Source organism: Amborella trichopoda, chromosome 13, assembly GCF_054954075.1.
Source record: "Amborella trichopoda isolate Santa Cruz 75 chromosome 13, AtrichopodaSantaCruz75HAP2 v2.0, whole genome shotgun sequence".
In the NCBI taxonomy this organism is placed as follows: domain Eukaryota; kingdom Viridiplantae; phylum Streptophyta; class Magnoliopsida; order Amborellales; family Amborellaceae; genus Amborella; species Amborella trichopoda.
Genome location: NC_142348.1, coordinates 48,346,452 through 48,356,371, shown reverse-complemented (window position 1 = coordinate 48,356,371; position 9,920 = coordinate 48,346,452). Strand labels below are relative to the sequence as shown.

At 36.6% G+C, this 9,920-nt stretch overlaps 1 long non-coding RNA gene across 1 annotated transcript; it reads right to left on the bottom strand.

The window, feature by feature from the left end:
• Nucleotides 1-2,123: 2,123 nt before the first annotated feature.
• On the bottom strand, nucleotides 2,124-5,528 carry LOC148779295 (uncharacterized). The gene is made up of 2 exons (XR_016048337.1): nucleotides 5,228-5,528; nucleotides 2,124-4,406 (listed from the first exon to the last, which is right to left on the bottom strand). It is a non-coding gene; the product is annotated as an uncharacterized LOC148779295 (long non-coding RNA).
• Nucleotides 5,529-9,920: the final 4,392 nt, after the last annotated feature.

Below are 9,920 nucleotides of genomic sequence, written 5' to 3'. Positions count from 1 at the left end.
GAGTTAAAACTGCTAATCAATCTTGTTTTTCGAAATATCTTTCTCTTTTTAAAAATTTTCACTATATGCCTTGTGTTTTCAAAAACTTTAATTTCTTTGTTAAAATCGTAACCTGTCATTGCTTCGGGTTCTATTTCAAATATCCCTCTATCTTCAAAAATTCTAAAAAGTCTTTCAAAACAAAGGAGCTTGGACACCGGTATATGATGATTACCACGTTGATGCGATTACCACGTTGCGGCCTCATCTCTCTATTCGGAATTGGCTAGACAAGTCTGTTCCTATAGAAAGTCTTTTCCTATATAAAGCCTTAGGAAACCCTAAGGAAATCAAAGAAGATGCAAGAGTTAAAAATTTCAAACTATGAAACCCCTAAAGTTAAGTGGCATGCCAAGAAAATCAAACTCAAGTTTCAAGCTTGTGTAATTCACCGACATCTCACGTCGAAAACCCTAGGATGAAAATTCCTTAGGTGGGTGAGCTCGGTGAGCGCAATGACTTGGAGCGATTAGTTGGTGTGCCTTTTGACCACGTGACGTCAAGAAGATATTTAAAATGTCTGCATTATGTTTGACATTCACCTGCCCCTCGAAGGATAGGGAATGCTAAAGTGTTTACTTCTTTCCCACTCAATTGTCACTTGAAGGGCAGGGAGTGCCAAAGAGGGGCAACTGTAGACACCCCATTTTAAATCTGGCAAATTATGTGGTTTCCAAAACCCTTAGAAACATACTATCCTAGTAAACCCAAATCTATAGCCCACATTGCCTACCCTGTGACCCAGAACCATTATGTCTACCCAGAACCCTGCAGATACCACGTTTTGACGCAAAATCCTACAGACGCCCTATTTTACTAAACAAATCACCAAAAATAGTAGAAAAATCCTTTTTGACTAAAATTTTCTCTGAGAGCTTAACAAGAGGTTGAAGAACACTTATGAAGTAGAAATTATTAGTTTGGACCAACTTGGTTTGGGCAACACGAGAGGTGCCACCCAGACTAAGGTGACACTACTACTGTCGCCCTGGCGACTGGTGTCACCCAGCCCTGTTCAAGCCCAAATTAGAAATTTCTTTTGTGCTTCAATTTCTTACCTTTTGGTGAACTTTTTACGACATTTTTTTGGGCGATACCACTAGTGTCGCCCAAACCTGAATCCCCAAAAATGGTATCTTTGGTTGGAGGATTTGTTGGTTATGGAAAGATGCCCTTCCCAATAGATCCTTGGCCTTTCTAAATCCTTTTTCGTGGCCATTCAGCGGGGAAAAAAAAAAGATCGATACCTTAGCCCCTTTGCTCAGAGAAATTTAAGCTTGAATCCCTAATCGAAAAACCCTAACCCTAAGCCTGAGAAACCTCAACCTAGACTTAGGGAACCCTAGTTCTAAATCATCTCTAGGGCACAACAACCCTTTTTAACTAGATATTGTCTGGTCAACATCTGAATCAGAGAGGCAAAGAGGACACCGGTTCTGATACGTGCGAGCCCTCGAAGGCTCGGGGGTCTCCGGCCATTTGGCCCAGTTTGGTATTGTTCTCTTCTTCTTCTTACTATTTTATTTTATTTTGATTAATTTTGGTCAGTTTACTGCTTTGAACTCTTGTTTTGATGTTTTGGATCATGCTGGCTTTGCCACAGAACTGAGACCGGATCTACTAGTTTTTGGGTAGATCTGGCTTCATATTTGAATTCGATTTGTTCCACTTTCTCTGCCACATTATTTTTATCTTTTTAAGGTATCAAAATCTGAGAGGTCTTCGTCGGAAGATCTGTCCGATTTTCATCGTAAACAATAGTGTTAACCTAGGTACCCTTAATCAGCTCAACCACATCTTTCTCTTCCAACAAACCCACATCTAGACGAAAAGATTTCGACCCTCCCTTTAACAAACCCGTATTGAGCAAGATGGAGCAATGGTCGGAGGAGATTCTGGCTAAAGCTTTCACAGACTCAAGAAGGAACTCCTCCATCCATTCCACTGATGTCAAATATCTATTTAGTTTTGACATAGATAAATTTGTGATACTATTATTGGACCAGGTGAATTTAAATCCAATAATAGAGCGATCCAGTAAGGAATTAATTTCAATAAACCTATTAAACATACGCATTGATGTATTAATTAGAATACAAGCCAGACATTCATTCGGCCACCAAATAAAGTTAAAATGCCCCCAACAACCACATGAAAAGAACATGACTGAATAACAGAGGAGAGCTCATTAAGAAAACTTTCTTTAAGAGCGAGCACTGTGGGCCCATGTACATTCAAAAAAACCCAAGAGAAACCCACCTTAGGACCATGGAAACCCACTAGTAAGTGATAACAATTTCAAAATTCACAAAAACCAAAGGATCCCAGAGGATCCATAAACCACCCGATGCACCAGAAGCAACTATCCCACAAAAAGCAACAGCCACAGTTAGGACTTGGGAGCTTCGTTTCTTGCAAGAGCAAAACAACAGGCCTACATTTAGTTATAAGCAACTGTACATCCCTCTTCCTACTGGGATGGACAAGACCCCTAACATTCCATAATAAGAGATTCATTAAAAACCAGAAAGAGAGTTAGAGGAAGAACCTGGTCCTACGGAACCAAAACCTAAGTACACCTCCTCAAGAGCCATCACCTCCATCAGTTTATCATCTCCATCCGAGGACGATGAAGAGGAGTCATACGCCTCTTGCCGCTTAGAATCACAATTGCAGTAGGCGCGCCACCTCTGGCAATTGCACAGGCTTGACGTCTCACAGATGAATGAACTCCTTTCATGGCACCCTTTTTCTTTTTATCAGCAACAAACTCTTTGGCCGGGTTCTTGGCAGCAACATCATCAGCAACATTTAACTCCCAAAACTTCATGGGAAGCTTCCCACTCACCATATGCCTCTTCATTGATAAGCGAGTCTTTCGGCGCTCCTTGATGTCCTCCAAAATCTTCCGCAATGGTATGTCATCCATACCCATGTCTTCCACTAACTTACAAAAACAAGAGCATCCTCCACCAAAGATCCCACCACTGACCATGTGGCCCTTTCCACACTTGGTTTTCTAATGTGACCAGAGGAAATGCCGACTTGCATAGGGCTACCGAAAGGTTAGCCCCTAGCATCTTCCACCACAGAAGCTTTTGTTTAACTAGGCTCAGTAAGAGAAATTACCACAAGATTCTCAAAGATCACCACGTCCAGTGACGAAACATCCATTACCACATCAGAGTTATCGACAGCAAGGGGCATAGGTTCGAAAGTAGCTTCATCTTCATCAATGCTTACCACAGCATGGGGATCGATCATCAAAGGGTTGAAGCCCTACCTAGGATTCTTTCGGGAACCTTTCGTCACTGCCTGACGTGATGGAATTGGATACATACTCACCCTCTAAAGAATGGCCAACAAAATGCACAGGAAACGTTGAAAGAAGCCCAAATAAGAGAGAACCTTTTGGGATCTAAGCCGTAGTAATAAGATTAGAATCCTTATCTAAGCCGTCCGCAAATCCTCTCGAAGAATCCCGAAATCTACCGATAACAATCCAACTTTTTGTGATCTTAGGTGTTACCATATTTTTTAATTTCAAATTCCTCAAATTGTGTCTCTCGTTCCTCCCCTGATGAAGATGATTCCGGTTCCTCGAGGGAAAATTTCCGGCTGTTCTCCTCACAGTATCCAGTCAGAAATTCATGCAGTTCTGCTTCTTTTGCCACCTCCTTTACAAAAAGGTGTAAAGGTCTGGAGCCAGAGTCATCAGTATTAGAGATTTCAAAGAAGCTCTCACTCAAGCACAAAAGAATGGTTCTTGGGAAAAGGAGGCCAGTGCATCGGCCAACTTTAACTCGCATAGAACTTCAGATCGAACTAAAAAAGAGTCCCAGTCCAAATCCAAGTAAACTCCAAACTGACTTGCCACTTTCTTAATAATGGTCAAATTCCAACTAGAAAAGGGGAGACCCCACAACTTCAACCAAATAGAATCCACAAGAATAAAAGAAGCGTGGTCAGAAGGTTTCCACTGATCTAAAGAAAGAAGATTACCGCGAACACGACAAAATCTGTTGGACAAAGCTTTCCTCACCTCGTCCTTAGAACGAGGCTTAAAAACTATTTTGTTTGGGCCAATAGCTTTAACATCAGGACTGTAGGATAATCTCCACCCTCTGGGTCCAGTCAGAAAGGCCTAAAAGATCATATATGGGGGCCAAAACGGATCCACACACAAAAAGCTCGAAATTAATTTCTAACTGGTTCTAGGCATTTTGATAAAAAACCACCACTGGCGATGAAAAACTATTGGACAAACTAACATCCCGAGAGGGGCCAGATTCCCTCCCCACCAATGGTCTTCTCCAATCCATCATGCTTTAATCTCTCTCCAGCTGCGAGAGAGAAATTGTTGACGCCTACAATATGACATGACAAGAAGAAAACAAAAAAAAAAAAAAAGAATTGAGATAGTTACTCACCTAAATATCGTCTTCACCTTTCAGAAAGATAGTTACGCACATAAAAACCGTCTTCACCTTTCAGAAAGATAGTTATGAACCTAAAAACTGTCTTCACCTTTCTGAAACATGAGAGTAACAGATACATATATGTGCTCTTGTCACAAAAGGCAAGAGAGTGAACCTCCTTATTTTTTCGTTTTTTTTAAGGAAAATCTCTCTTTATTGCGGAGCGTTCATTTCAAAGCATATTTAAAACCGAAAAAATGCTTTATGATAAGTATGCTAGAGAGATCACCGCAAATTATTTGTTGGAAAGAAAAAGAATATTAATCAGATGCAACAATTAGCAAAATTTATTATTATTATTATTAAGGGGATCCGATATAAACAAAACATCAAAATCAACGATTTCTTCTTTTTTTTTTAATCAAAACATGGCCCTCAAAAGGAGATCTATTTATTTTATTTTATTTCGTACACGGATCTAGCTCGAAATGCCCCACGGTGGCGCCAAACTATTTACCGTGTAAATTAGAGATCTTCTGAAGATCCCTTAGATCTATACCACAAACTGATTTTAAGAAAAGATGATAGAGAGTGGAGAAAATCAAATTCTGATTTTAGGCCAAATCTACTCAGAAATAAGTAGATCCGCTCTCAAATCAGTGGTAGAGTTAGCATTGATCCAAAAAGCACGAAAGGATAAAATAGATATAAAATCCTAAATCTAAAAAAATAACTATAAATAAATAAATAAAAAAGAATGAGAAAAATACATGGCCATGCCAGTTGGCCCCGCAAACTCGAGGCTTTGAGGCCTCGCCCGTATCAGGACCGATTGAGTTTATGTCGTGCGTCATCTTTTGTCTCTCTTTAGGTTTTGACCATGCCAAGGCCTCGCCCGTATCAGGACCAGTTGAGTTTATGCCATGCATCATCTTTTGTCTCTCTTCAGGTTTTAACCATGCTAAGGCTTCGTTGGATTTCTTGACCTAAGGGTGGTGGCCTAAGGTTTCCCTAAGTCTAGTATTTTGCTAACCGGTTTTCTTTTTTCTTTGGGCTCTCTCTATCTTTCTCTCTCCGTCTCTTTCTTTTTCTCTCTCTAGCCTCCCACATCCCAACTTCTTTTTATTTCTTGCCTACATGTCCCACACAAAAAATGATCTTCTAAAAAGAGGTACGATAGATATTTTTTCATAAACTCAAAAGGGTTATGTAGAATGGATAACGACTAAAACCTAACAGATATGCTAGGTGTAAAATGAATGACTATGCGATTTTCTAGGTGTAGTACTAAAAGCCAAAAGATTTGCTAGGTGTCGATCATAGGATTGGGACCATGGATTATGGTGGTATATGGTTTAGAGGTCTACTGAAATAGTGTGGTTCTATGAGTTTTCTAAGGTTAGAAAAATTATGGTTTTCCAATTTAAAAAATGGGGTGTCTATAGTAATTAAAAAAAAAAAAAAACGAAAAACCTTGCTATGTGAAAAGGAAAAAAAGTAAATAATATTAACTTTATAAATGTTTTATTAAAATATCTTTCAATGATAAATATGTTTCAGTGATTACTAATAATATCACGTGCAACACAGGTGCATATTACTAGTAATCTTTAATATGAAGGCCATGAATATAAAATAATAATAATAATTTTGAAACTAGAAATAATAATTATATTAAAAAAATATTTGGACCATTAGTTACACTTGTTTTTAGATGGGCTACCTATTTGCATCCATCTTTAAGATGGATGCTTTATACCTTGACCAGAAATGTGGTCCAGCCCGCATGAAACAATTTTCCAACTCTAAAAATATGCATGCGGACTCCAAAAAGAAGAAAAAAGATTTTTGGAAAAATTTATATAAGGTTGCAACCTTAAAATGTAGAACTACGGATGCACCTCAAAAATCCATTGGTAATTTTTTTTTTTATGTTGAAATCCTCTAATTGGTCATCTAGACATCAATATGTATGACTATGAAATAAAAAAATGATTTTGGGCCCTAGAAATGGTACATCTTACAACACATTATCTATACCGTCCATTTTCAAGATTTTCATATTTTTTATAGATCTACTTGATTTTAGTCGTTTTTTAAGTTTAAAATTTTATATTACATTTGAAAATAGATTTTGAAATAATCCTAAGAATATTTTACATCAAAATTATATATTATGACAAAATTTGAAGGTATGCCTTAAATGGATTGTTTACGGTTCCAACCTTATGGAAACCACATCCAAGATTTCTATCGACAAGAAAAATATCAATCCTCTCATTTCAGCAGATCAATTAATAATAGAGATGTGGTCGGCTGATCTATTTTATGATTCCCGTGCTTTGTCTCTAGTGTACGTTCTTCACATGCTTGCAAATAAGAAAGTGAAAATCAGTGTTAGGAAAGCGGGCCCATTACTGGGCCCTGACCCAAGTACTCGTCAGTTATTGTAGCACTTAAAAAACAATTTAAACAAAATTATAAAAACGACCCAAAATAGATTTTTTACACATTTTATCCCACCCATCCTTACCTATCAACTTCCCATAAAAAATCATGTTTTCTAGCCAATACCTCTATATAAAAAAGTTTTTAAAAAAATTGATGAAAATACCCTACCCTCATGTAATAAATCATTTTTAAATCTCAATAAAAAGAAACACTGGACCACACTTGTACAATACTAGACTTGTCACTTCAAAACACCGAACCGCTATTTCAAAATACCAGACTGCCCTTTCAAAATGTCGGACCATCATATCAAAAAGTCAGACTGCCCCTTCAAAAGAGACCACAACTTCAAAAGATCGAATCTCCCATTCCAACAGGTAATAATGTTTGTACCGCCACTTTGAACGTCAAACCGCCATCATGAAAAGCCATACTGCCACTATGAAACGCTTGATCGTCACCATGAAAAGCCGGATCGGCCATTCCAATAAAAATAATTAGCGGATCGCTTATTCAAAATGTCGTACTACTCCCTCCAACTAAAATAATTTGTTACCCAAAAAAAATGTATTTTGATCCCAAAAATATAATTTTGTATGGAGGTATTTTTTACGAAAATTTAGATGCGAGGTAAAATACGTAGAAGGTGGAATGGAAGTTGCAACTTTCCCAAATTATTATAGTGTACGTGCTTCACATATGATTACAAATGAGAAGTGAAAATCAGTGTTGGGAAAGTGCGTGACTAACTGCCTCGAGTTCTGTAGCACTTAAAAGTATTATTGTGTGCGTTCTTCAGTTATTGCAAATAAGAAAGTGAAAATCAGTGCTGGCAAAGTGGGCCAAGTAGGCCATGCCCCATGTGAGCCTGAGCAACTGCCTCGAGTAGTGTAGCACCTAAAATTATTATACTGTACGTTCTTCAATGATTACAAATAATAAAGTGAAAATCAGTGTTGGGAAAGTGGGCCAAGTAGTGGGCCCATTCCACGAGTACTTGTCCGAACCTGAGTATCTCGGCCCGAGTACTGTACTACTTAAAAATTATTAGAAAAACATAAATATACAAAAACCTCCCAAAAAATAGGAGAAATAATTCAAAGTAAAACAAACCCTAAACATAACTAATTGTGGTTAAAAAAATACTGAAAAAATAGATTTTAAAAAATGAGTTTGTGAATGGAAGTATTTAAAATTTTTTTCCAAAAGATGGAAACAAATAAAAATAAATTTTTTTTTGGCCAAAATATTTTTTAATCTTTGCCAAAATGATAGAAAACATTAAAAAAACATGTTTACAAATATATTCCTTTTTGTAGGATCTTTTATAAGCTTATTTGAAGTGTTTGAAAATCCATTAGTTGGACCTCCAACTAGGGTTAGAAAAGGCCTAAGCCCGAGTAACTCGGCTGACTTTTTGACAGTGGTGAGAATAAACTTCAAACCGCAAGATCGCTTTATTTGAATGGGTCCCACACTCGTAAAGCGAGTCATATTGGCCAGTTAGCATCAATATGAGAGAGGAATGAAAAAGAAAAAAAAGCAAAAAAGGAGGAGAAGACAGATAAAATAAATAATATTACATTGTGTTATAAATTATTTTTATGATTAAATGTTTATAATTATTTTATCAACTAAGTAGTTATTGATTGAAAACTTGGCAGACGTCCTAGTCAGGCCGAGTACTCGAGTTTACCTTGAGCCAGTTTAAAAAAATGTCAAGTCGTCCGGTTCGTTTCTGGAATCGGCACTGGACGTGCTGGTTCTGGCAAATTACACAGAATCGTCCGGTTTTAAAGAGAACTGGGTGATTCTGTACAGTGACTCGTCGATTCACTGTACGGAATCGGCGAGTCCCGTGAAGAACACGGGCTGCACAGTGTTCTTCATGAGATTCTTCAAATTTTATTATTTTTCTTGTTTTTTTTGCCATGTGATCGAATATTCAGGCTTTATGCAGCTTTTTTCGGCCTTTTCATAGATTAAATGGTGGAGAAATTTCGTGTTTTTGGATCATGAAAGTTGTGGTTTTAGGGTTTTCGCCTTTCCTTTTGTTTCATGCTAAATTGGGCATGAATCTGTGAAACTTTTTAGGCATTTTGATCGTAAATGTGTTCATCAAAAAATTCTGTTACGAATTTGTGATAATCTTTAAGAAAAACAGAGTAATTTGGATATTGTAGCCATGGGTTCACGAAACCAGGTAAGAACTCTGGTTTTTTTTTTTTTTCCACCATTTGATCAATTTCAGTCCATATTTTGAAAATAATGAGTTACATTTGTAGGGTTTTAAATCTTTATCGTGTCTTTTATCATTTATCATATTCAATTTTATTAATTTACTCAATTACAGCCTGATTTTTCAGATGAACACAGAGATGTCTGTGAAAAAAACTTTCTACTGTTTTTTTTTTTTTTTTTCCGCCTTTCGATTTTTTGTTCACGATATATTACAAATAATGTGTTAGATTTCTAGGGTTTTTAATAGTTATCTTGTTTATAATCAGATGTATTCAATTTGATCTGACTTATTCAATTTGAGCTTCATTTTTTATATTCAATGACTGTTGTCTGTGAAGAACTGCGTTTTTTTCTTTTTTTTGCTCAATTTAATCGATTTGATTTGATTTATTGATGATAATGTGTTCATAAGTTAGGGTTTTGATTCCTTATATTGTTGTTTATCAAAAAATAAACTCAATTGGATGTAATGTATTCGCTTAGAGGTGGATTTTTTAGTTTAAAATGGCTGATGTAAAGTGGCTCTGTGAAGAACAGAATTTTTTGTATTTTTTATTTTATTGTTTTTGTAGTCTATGATCGAATTTTTTTTCTTTGTAATCCATGATCGAATTTTTTTTCCTTGTAATCCATGATCGAATTTTTTTTGTAATCCATGCTCGAAGTTTTTTTGTAATCCATGATCGAATTTTTACTAATCCATGATTGAATTGTTTTTTTTTTGTTTTTTTGTAATCCATGATCAATTTTTTTTTTTTGTTTTTGTTTTTG